We start from the raw sequence: 11,483 nt of genomic DNA, 5'->3' as shown, positions 1-11,483 counted from the left end.
CTGGCTAATTTTCTTTTTCTTTTTTTTCTTTGAGACGGAGTCTCGCTCTGTCACCCAGGCTGGAGTGTAGTGGCGCAATCTCGGCTCACTGCAAGCTCCGCCTCCTGGGTTCATGCCATTCTCCTGCCTCAGCCTCCTGAGTAGCTGGGACTACAGGCGCCCGCCACCATGCCTGGCTAATTTTTTTTTGTTTTTTTTAATGTTTTTAGTAGAGACAGGATTTCACCGTGTTAGCCAGGATGGTCTTCATCTTCTGACCTCGTGATCTACCCGTCTCGGCCTCCCAAAGTGCTGGGATTACAGGCGTGAGCCACTGTGCCTGGCTGAGTTTCTTGAGTCATGAATTGGAAGCTGTTAAACAAATGAACAAACAAAAGCAGGCTACTGGTCATCTAGTTCAGTGATATAGATTCCCTGCAACCTTGAGGTCAGATAATATCCAGTGTCTACCATGGATGGCTTTCCTGGCAGTGACAGGGAATGTCTGTCATTTTTGTCTGCCTTGTATGTGCTCTGTCCTTCAAACTGAGGTGTGGGAACAGCATCTTGATCTCCCTTTCCACATTCTCTGGTCACACAGTTTGAGTGGAGCTGGACCCCTCCTCCAACCCAGGGCATGAAGACGGACACCTGGCACAGGCCGGGCCACCTCAACGGTTCCTTCCACTTGACCACAGGGGCCTGGCTTTAGGGATGTTAAGTAGCCCAAGACAAGCCCATAAGACTCCATCCCAGGATTCATGCTGGGACTTTTAAGGGGACAAACGCCCTCTCTTTCTACCAGACTTTAAACTTCTGGATATAGGCCTGATGCTACTCATTTTAACCTTGTCAGCAGGGATGTGAACAGACTCTGTAGGTGGATGATGTGTGTGTGTGTGTGTGTGTGTGTGTGTGTGTGTGTGAGAGAGAGAGAGAGAGAGAGAGAGAATGAATGAGGGAGAATGAATGAGAGAGAATGAATGAGGGAGAACCACCACCTTGTCACTTGGATACAGTTGTGCCTGAAACTGGAGATTCCCAGTGACCCCAGTTACACCAACACCAATTTCCTTTCCCATAATCACTTCGGCAAATTTGAGTTGGCTTCCCCTAGCTTGCTAGTAAAATAATTCGAACAATACAGCAACACAGGGCAAGCCTCAAATTAGTCTGTTTCTCAGTGGAACATTGCATGGTGAAAACAGTTGTCAAAAAAAAGGGGTAGAAATTTATGGATGGGCCAGGTGTGGTGGCTCATGCCTATAATTTCAGCACGTTGGGAGGCTGAGGCGGGAGGATCGCCTGAGCCCAGGAGTTCCAGACCAGCCTGGCAAGGGTGAGACCTTGTCTCCACTAAAAATAAAAAGTTACCCGAGCATAGTGACATGCACCTGTGGTCCCAGCTACTCGCCGGCTGAGGCAGGAGGATTGCTTGAGCCTGGTAAATCAAAGCTGCAATGAGCTGTGATCATTCCACTGCATTTTGTGCATTTTGGCCTGGGGAACAGAGCAAGACCTTGTCTCAAAAAAAAAAAAAAGAAAAGAAAAAAGGGTCGGGCGCGGTGCCTCAAGCCTGTAATCCCAGCACTTTGGGAGGCCGAGACGGATGGATCACGAGGTCAGGAGATCGAGACCATCCTGGCTAACACGGTGAAACTCCGTCTCTACTAAAAAATACAAAAAAACTAGCCAGGCGAGGTGGAGGGTGCCTGTAGTCCCAGCTACTCAGGAGGCTGAGGCAGGAGAATGGCGTAAACCCGGGAGGCGGAGCTTGCAGTGAGCTGAGATCCGGCTACTGCACTCCAGCCTGGGCAACAGAGCAAGACTCCGTCTCAAAAAAAAAAAATTATAGATGAACCCGTAACTGATTAGTTACCTTTGGACTCTCTGTTCCTCATCTGTGAAATGGGGATAATAATAAAACCTGCCTTGTGAAGGAGTAAATAAATCAATATATCAAAATACTCCCAATGTTAACCAATATTGTTGTTACTGTTGTTAGCCCCATTTAAAAAATTATGTTCATGCAGAGTTCTGTTGTTCTATGTGAGGGTACTGCTTTGGCATCAGATATGAAATAGTACCAAGTTGAAATAATTATCCGTGAGGTCTCTTCATTACTGGATACATTGATGATTCATTCTGTCTTTCAAAAAGGAAGTCCATATCCGAGTCTGGGATCTGGCCTGACACCCGAATCCACAGGGAAGACCCATGGATAAGCAATAGGCCCCTGAAGGACAGGGTCCCTCATCACTGCACAGAGCCTATAAGGACCAGGGAACCTGTGGCTCCATCTGCACCTGTGGAACCAACCAAAGTTCCAGTCTCTGTGGAATCCAATAGGGAGATGAGTATTTTTAGCGGAACCGAGGGAAAAGGATAATGGTAGCTTTAGCTTGAATCTTGAAGCTGTCGCAAGAGAAAATAACAGTGTTGGTAATTTCTCCTTCCTGTTTAAGCACTTCAGCAAAGTGCCTTCCCTTAAATTAAACTGGGAAGTAAAGAAAACCTAGTTCCCATGCCAGCTTACAGACCCACAGGCCCACCTGACCACAGACTTCTAGCACACAGGAGTTCTCTTAGAGAGTAACTGGGGAACTGGGCCAGACTGCAATGTAAGAATTTCCCTCTGATGTGGAAAAAAAAAAAAAAAGAAATTTAATCATCCCAAAGACATGTTAATGTCTCCTTCCCCAAACCCTTTTTATTATTTCTTCTTCCTTCTTCTCCTTTCTATTTTTTTTTTTTTTTTGAGATGGAGTCTCACACTGTTGCCCAGACTGGAGTGCAGTCGCATGGTCTTGGCTCACTGCAACCTCTACTTCCCAGGTTCAAGCAATTCTCCTGCTTCAGCCTCCCAAGTAGCTGGGATTACAGGTGCCCACCACCATGCCCAGCTAATTTTTTGTATTTTTAGTAGAGACAGGGTTTTACTATGTTGGCCAGGCCGGTCTCGAACGCCTGACCTCATGATCCACTTGCCTCAGCCTCTCAAAATGCTGGGATTACAGGCATGAGCCACTGTGCCCAGCTTCATTTTAACCATTTTTAAGTGTACATTTCAAAGGTATTGGATACATATACATTGTTATGCAACCATCACGGGCAACCATCTCCAGGACTTTTTCCCCTTCTCCAACTGAAACTCTGTACTCATTAAACATAATTATCTCCCAGTTCCTCCCTCCCCAAGGTTCCTGGCAACCACACTTCTACTTTCTGTTTCTTTGAATTTGACTATTCTAGGAAACTCATATAAGAAGAATCATGCAGTATTCGTTCTCTTGTGACAAGCTGATTTAACTTAGCATAATGTCTTCAAGGTTCATCTATGTTGTATAGCTTTGTCAGCATTTCCTTCTTTTTTAAGGCTGAAGAATTAACATTCCACTGTATGTATGTACCATTTTTGGTTTATCCATTTATCTGTTCATAGACACTTAGGTTGCCCACCTTTTGGCTACTGTGAATAATGCTGCTATGAACATGGGTGTACAAATACATGTTGGAGTCTCTGCTTTCAATTCTTTTGGATAGACACCCAGAAGTGGAATTACTGGATCATATGGTAATTCCATGTTTAATTATTTGAGAAACTGCTCAAATAATTTCCATAGCAACAGCTTCATTTTACATTCCCACCAGCAATGCAAAATAATTCCAGCTTCTCCGCATTTTTATCAACACCTGTTATTTTGTGATTTTTTAAAATGATGACTATCTTTTAAATGGGTGTGAAGTGGTTTCCATTTTCATTTCCCTAATGGTTAGCAGTGTTGAGCATCTTTTTATGTGCTTATTGACTATTTGTATATCTTTTTCAGAGAAATGGCTATCCAAGTCCTTTGCTCATATTTTAGTTGGGTTATTTGGTTTTTTATCATCGACTTGTAGGAGTTCTTTATGTAGTCTGGATACTAATCCCTTATCAAATATATGATTTACAAATATTTTCTGCCATTCCATGGGTTGCCTTTTCACTCTTGATAGTGAGTGTCCGTTTGTGTCTGGAATTGGTGGGTTCCTGGTCTCACTGACTTCAAGAACGAAGCCGTGGACCCTCGCGGTGAGTGTTACAGTTCTTAAAGATAGTGTGTCTGGAGTTTGTTCCTTCAGACGTGTCTGAAGCTTCTTCCTTCTGGTGGGTTCGTGGTCTCGCTGTCAGGAGTGAAGTGCAGACCATCGTGGTGAGCATTACAGCTCTTAAAGGCAGTGTGTCTGGAGTTGTTTGTTCTTCCCAGTGGATTCGTGGTCTCACTGGCTTCAGGAGTGAAGCTGCAGACTTTCACCGTGAGTGTTACACCTCATAAGGGCAGCATGGACCCAAAGAGTGAGCAGCAGCAAGATTTATTGCAAAGAGAGAAACAACAAAGCTTCCACTGTCTGGAAGGGGACCCGAGTGTGTTCCTGCTGGCTGGCTCGGGCAGCCTGCTTTTATTCCCTTATCTGGCACATCCTGCTGATTGGTCCATTTTACAGAGAGCTGATTGGTCCACTTTACAGAGAGCTGATTGGTCCGTTTTGATAGAGTGCTGATTGGTGTATTTACAAACTTTGAGCCAGACACAGAGTACTGACTGGTGTATTTATAAACCCTGAGCTAGACACAGTGTGCTGATTGGTGCATTTATAATCCTTGAGCTAGACACTGAGTCACAGAGTGCTAGTCCTCCAAGTCTCCACTAGGTTAGCTAGATACAGAGTGCTGATTGGTGCACATACAATCCTCTGGCTAGATATAAAAGTTCTCCAAGTCCCCATCCGGTTCAGGAGCCCAGCTGGCTTCAGCCAGTGGATCCTGCACCCGGGTGGCAGGTGGAGCTGCCTGCCAGTCCCGAGCCACGCCTGCACTCCTCAGACCTTGGGCTGTCGATGGGACTGGGTGCCATGGAGCAGGGGGCAGTGCCCGTCGTGAGGGCTGCTAGCACATTGTCACCTCTCACTTTCATGCACACATTTTTAGATTTTGATGTAGTCCAATTTATCTATTTCTTCTTTTGTTGCCTATGCTTTTGATGTAATATCCAAGAAATTCTTTCCAAATCCAATGTCATGAAACTTTTTCTCTATGTTTTCTTCTAAGATTTTTATAATTTTAGCTCTTACATTTAGCTCTGTGATACCTTTGAGTTAATTTGTATATATGATATAAGGTAAGGGTCCAATTTCATTCTTATGATGTGGAGATCCAGCTTTCCCAACACCATTTGTTGGGCAAGAAAACCATTCAGTTTGGAAATAATCTATAATTGTGAATTAAAAATTTATTCTTGGCCAGGCACAGTGGCTCACTCCTGTAATCCCAGCACTTTGGGAGGCTGAGGCAGGCAGTTCACAAGGTCAGGAGGTCGAGACCATCCTGGCTAACATGGTGAAACCCCGTCTCTACTAAAAAAAAATACAAAAAAATATTAGCCAGGCGTGGTGGTGGGAACCTGTAGTCCCAGCTACTCAGGAGGCTGAGGCAGGAGAATGGCGTGAACCCGGGAGGTGGAGGTTGCAGTGAGCGGAGATCACACCACTGCACTCCAGCCTGGGCAACAGAGTGAGAAAGACTCCTTCTCAAAAAAAAAAAAAAAATTTGTTCTCTTCTCAGTTCTGTCAGTGTTTGCTTTATGTGTTTTGAAGCTCTGTGAATAAGTGCATATACATTTAGGACTGTTGTGTTTTCTTAATGAATTAATCCTTTTATCATTGTGAATTGCCTTTTTAAATCCATGGTTATATTGTTTATCCTGAAGTCTACTTTGTCTGACATCGATACAGCCATCTCTGTTTTCCTAATATTAGTGTTTGTATGGTATATCTTTTTCCATTCCTTTATTTTCATCTATTTGTTGTCTATATTTTGGGTTTCCTTTTAGACAACTCTGAATTGGGTCTTGCTTTCTAATCCAGTCTCACAGTATTTGGCTTTTAATTTAAGTGCTTTTATTTAATGTAGCTACTAATAGGGATGGATTTAAGTCTACCACTTTACTATTTTATTTCTACTTGGTTATCTGTTATTATTTTTTCCCCTCTTTCCCTGCTTTCTTTTGGATTGAGTATTTTTAGGTTCCATTTTCTCTCTGTTGTCTTATCACCTATATCTACCTGTTTTATTTTTTAGTGGAGTACAGTATAGGGTTTACAATAAGCATCTTTAACTTATGGCAGTCTACTTCCAAATTATAGTATATCTCTTATTATATAACCAAGAATCTTACAGTAGTATATTTTCATTCCTCCCCTTAGGTCTTTTATGCAATTGTTGACATATGTTTTACTTCACATAGATAATAAATCCACAATATATTATTGTTTTGGCTTTAAACATTCAACTCATTTTAAAAGAAATTTGTAAATAAGGGGGAAACATATTTTAGATTTGCTCACATATTTACCACTTCCAGTGTGCCTTCCTTTATGTAAATCCAAGTTTCCACTTGGTATTATTTTCCTTCAGTGCAAAGAGCTTCTTTTAACGTTTCTTTTTCTTTTTTTAAGAAAATTATGTTTATTCCAGGGTAAGGCATTGCAATGAAATATGTAGGCCATGATAAACTATATGCATATTCGGGGAGGTAAAGAAAGACAAAAGTTTTTTTTTTTTGTTTGTTTGTTTGTTTGAGACAGAGTCTCGCTCTGTTGCCCAGGCTGGAGTGCAGTGGCGCCATCTCCACTCACTGCAAGCTCTGCTTCCCGGGTTCACGCCATTTCCTGCCTCAGCCTCCGGAGTAGCTGGGACTACAGGCACCCGCCACCACGCCCGGCTAAGTTTTTATATTTTTAGTAGAGACGGGGTTTCACCATGTTAGCCAGGATGGTCTCAATCTCCTGACCTTGTGATCCACCCGCCTCGGCCTCCCAAAGTGCTGGGATTACAGGTGTGAACCACCATGCCTGGCCGAAAGACAAAAGTTTTTAAAGAAAAAATGAGGAGAATTGCATAATTGCTTGAAGATACTTATCTTTGGCTATAAAGATCAAGAATAAGAGTGACACTCATCTGATGCTAGACAGGCAGTTGTTGGGAAGATGTTCTTGCAGAAGTCTTTTTTCATGTATAAGGTTGTGATGGCCTTTGTGCAATCCTTTAACATTTCTTATCGTGGAGATCTCCTGGATGAAAAGTGTTATTTTGTTTATGGTTTTTTTTTTAAGATTATTTTTGCTGGATATAGAATTCTGTGTTGAAAAAAAAAACCAATTTTTTTTAAACATTTAGCTCTAGGACAATGCATATTTATTGTCTTCTGGCTTGCATTGTTCTTGACAAGAAGTCTGTGAATATTCTTGTCTTTGTTCCCTGTATGTAATATGTCTTTATTATCTGCTTCTAAGAATTTCTTTTTTATTGCTAGCTTTCAGCAATTCACTATGACGTGTTTTGTTTATACATTTTTCTGCTTGGGGTTCATTGAGCCTCAGAGCTATATGTTTATAGTTTTCATTAAATTTGGGGAAATTTTGGCCATTATTACTTCAAACAAATTTTTTGTTCTCCCTTTTCTGGGACTCCGACTTTTTATACATTAGACCATTTAATATTTTCCCAAGTGTCATTAATGCTCTTTCTTTTTTTTTTTTTTTTTTTGAGACGAAGTCTTACTCTTGTTCCCCAGGCTGCAGTGCAATGGCGTGATCTCGGCTCACTGCAACCTGTGCCTCCCAGGGTCAAGCTGTTCTCCTGCCTCAATCTCCTGAGTAGCTGGAATTACAGGTGCCTGCCACCATGTCTGGCTAATTTTTGTATTTTTTTTTTTAGGAGAGACGGGTTTTCACCATGTTGGCCAGGCTGGTCTCGAACTCCTGACCTCAGGTGATCCGCCTGCCTCGGTCTCCCAAAGTGCTGGGATTTCAAGCGTGAGTTACCGTGCCCGGCTTCTTTTTATTTTTTTTAAGAGAAACAAATCAATAAAGCATTTTTTATTAACTGATAGTAAAACATATGCTACCTAACAATAACTGTGTCCCTTTATGTATGAGTCTAAGACAAATATAATTCAGATTTTTATCTGGACAACAGATTCAAAGGCTCCTTAAGAAATAAGGAACAAAATACCATGGTTACTAATGTAACCAGATTAAATATAAAAGCTATATAAATAAGTGTGTGTATATATATTCTAAAAAATCAATGTTTTGATCAATGTAACTAATCTGAGGTTACAATAACTCACTGCTTTAAATAATATTTCAATCACATATATCAGATTAAGATACTGTTTAGGGGAAAACAGCCTCAGAAGGAAGTATTTTTTAAAAAGGTGGCCTGGTGCCGTGGCTCACGCCTGTAATCCCAGCACTTTGGGAGGCTGAGGCGGGCGAATCACAAGGTCAAGAGATGGAGACCATTCAAGCCAACATGGTGAAACCCTGTCTCTCCTAAAAATACAAAAATTAACTGGGCGTGGTGGCATGTGCCTGTAGTCCCAACTACTCAGGAGGCTGAGGCAAAGAGAATCGCTTGAACCTGGGAGACGGAGGTTGTAGTGAGCCAAGATGGTGCCACTGCACTCCAGCCTGGGCAACAGACCAAGACTCTGTCTCAAAAAAAAAAAAAAAAAAAAAGGTATATTAATCATTACTTTTAATCAAACAAAGTATCAACCTTTCCCCCAACCTATAAAGACTTCATGCCCCTAAATGGTTCCTAAATCATGAAAGATAACTTGAAAATTTTTAAGTAGATCTCAAGGTATTAGATACTTATACGCACTGTGTGGGCCTAACTTTTACTGCCCAGACTTTCTGGTCATGGTAATGTAATGTCATGAAAGTCTGGTCACCAGATCTTTTTATTTTTATTTGTAACAGAGCTAAGCCTTTTAACAATTATATTAACTACATCTAAGTTATTTGCTAATGGTAGTAGAATGATATATATGCTTTTTAACAAAAATAGTACTTCTGGAAATTTTTCTTTGTAAGAATTTCATAAATACCAAGGAAAAGAAGACTCAAGGGGTTTGAGTCTTTTTATTTTCTTTTTAAATCTATGTAAGTTTAACTTATTCCCGAACTTCCTAAGTTCTTCCAGAGTTCTGGACTTCATAATATTTCCTAATTTTTCTTCTTGAGTTCTGCACTGCCTCAAAACCTATCCAAACAATCTAATTCTGTGTTACCTGCATTTAATATAAATAAAGTACAATACATAATCAACATTGTATCACTAGAATTGTGAAGCTCTTCAAGAATTACTTTTAAAAAACTCCAAAAGAATTAAGCTATTTTATCTAACATGTAATAGATAGTCATAAAGCAAATCCGTATATTTAGTTTTCTGATATCCTAATGTATTTCTGCAAACATTTTAAGTCTACAATTTTATATAGTTTTCCATCAGGGAGGCAAGATATATATATAATTTCTTTTTATATTTAATTAAAGGTTTTAAGAGGGTTTAGTCTCTAAATAAATAACAATTAGTCAGAACACCATACAAACACATGTAAACATTCAGGAAAGAGGTTTTTAAGATTATTGCTTAGTCTTATAAAATGGTGAATTTTAACCAAATTGATACCTTGGCATTCTTATTTATGCTTCCTGTACTCTTACATCATACTGCTTGGCAAGTAATGTAAGTTTTGCCGTAATTTAAAAATTCAAGTAGTTGTAAACAAATTCTAATTTGTTAAACAATGCATATATTCCCCTTTACTTACTACACTACCTCGGAATTAATCCTCCTTAAAAAAGTAATCATCCCACATAGAAAAAACTGCAGGGCTTCTCATCTCTTCCTTAAATATTTTCAAGTACTGTAAGAACACAAATCCATGAAAAACTGATTAAAATTTGACATTTCATCTTGCTTTATTAATCACGGAATAATATAAAGATGTAAAAAACATGTTCCTTAATATTTCTGTGCTCAACAGAGAAATACAAAGAAATACTGCAATTATGGTTATGGGCTATTTTCCAACCTCTTCAAGTATAGGACACAACTGTGGTTCCTACCAGTAAGGAGAAATTAATAATCAATCTTCCATAACACAAAAGAAAGAAGAGAGGCACAAAAAGACAAACTGACTTTGGCTTTTAAGAACTTAACGTTAACCCTGAAATGCCACATTCAGTAACACAACAACAAAACAAAAGATTACAGCAGCAAGCCACCACTTCACACAGTATTAAAGATTCTGAAATACGGAATGGTCTTCCTCCCGTCTCCCAATCTGTTATGTCATCTTTCCGTTTTTCCTGTTTTTTCACTGCAGGCAGTTCAAGGCTTGCACACTGCATTGGTTCAGCTTTTCTCATAGTGATCTCAATCTTTGTTGTAGTCATAGTTATGTAACTTCGCTTTTCATCAATCACACCCCATAATTTCACATTTTGATCAAATTCCTTCTCTTCTTCAAATACAATGTGCACATTTAACAATGTGCTGTTGCTTCCACCTGACTAAGTTCTGGAAGTGAATTTTTAGCATATGCTTGAAATGGTAAGCGCACCTCCAGTCTGATCCCCGTCATGTCTACATGGAACAACTTTTTTCCCAGAATCCTTTTTTTTTTCTCTCTCTCTTTTTTTTTTGAGATGGAGTCTTGCTCTTGTTGCCCAGGCTAGAGTGCAATGACGGGATCTCGGCTCACTGCAACCTCCGCCTCCTGGATTCAAGTGATTCTCCTGCCTCAGCCTCAGGAGTAGCTGAGATTACAGGCATGCACCACCATTCCCGGCTAATTTTGTATTCTTAGTAGAGACAGGGTTTCTCCTTGTTGTTCAGGGGCTTGAACTCCTGACCTCAGGTGATCTGCCCATCTCGGCCTCCCGAAGTGCTGGGATTACAGGCATGAGCCACCGCGCCTGGCCTCCCAGCATCTTTTTAGTCCACGTGTGTTTCCCTGTTGTACAGCCCTCTTGGGCTAAGAATGAATTAAAATCAGAAGTTTTTCTTCTACAACAGCTCCAGTATTTCATCCCCTCATGGAAAATAGCTACTCCAGGATGATATACACAGACTTTTTTTCTAGACTCTCTAGACCCTGATACATCTTTGAACACCCTCCATTCTTACATGAGGTGCCAATCTTAATTTCATCATTGTCTTCTTTCTTATCTTCTTCATTCCCTGATGACAGTTTATCAAGTCCTTGCTTTAGGGAGGCAGATAAATTTTTAATTCCAAATTTGTCATTGGCTTATCTGGGCTTGGCCATTTTATTGCTTCTACTGGTTTAGGGGCTTGAATGATGTGTTTCTCAAATTTTGGTTTCAGTTCAGATAGTTCCTTCTTCTCAGTAGTCTTGACTTTAGGTTTGACTGGCTCAGGCGGCTTCTCACTATTATGTCTACCTTTTGTACAGTCTATAATACTTAAGAAATCAGAAAAATCAGTTGTTCTTCTCTTACAGCAAGACCAACCCTTTAAAACATTGTGGAAGACTGGAACACCTACGTGGTATGTGCAAGCATCATCAGAATTGGTCTGAGGATCCAAGCGCTGACCTCTTTTTTTTTTTTTTTTTTGAGATGGAGTCTCACTCTGTCACCCAGAT

General features: G+C 40.5%; 1 pseudogene; it reads right to left on the bottom strand.

Annotated features, from left to right (window-relative positions):
• The window catches only part of LOC105517300, a 46,317-nt pseudogene that overhangs the window by 29,526 nt on the left and 5,308 nt on the right, over nucleotides 1–11,483 (bottom strand).

Source organism: Colobus angolensis, unplaced genomic scaffold (assembly GCF_000951035.1).
Source record: "Colobus angolensis palliatus isolate OR3802 unplaced genomic scaffold, Cang.pa_1.0 Scaffold3, whole genome shotgun sequence".
NCBI lineage: Eukaryota > Metazoa > Chordata > Mammalia > Primates > Cercopithecidae > Colobus > Colobus angolensis.
Note: the sequence above shows the minus strand (reverse complement) of the source record. Positions and strands in the feature narration are given on the sequence as shown.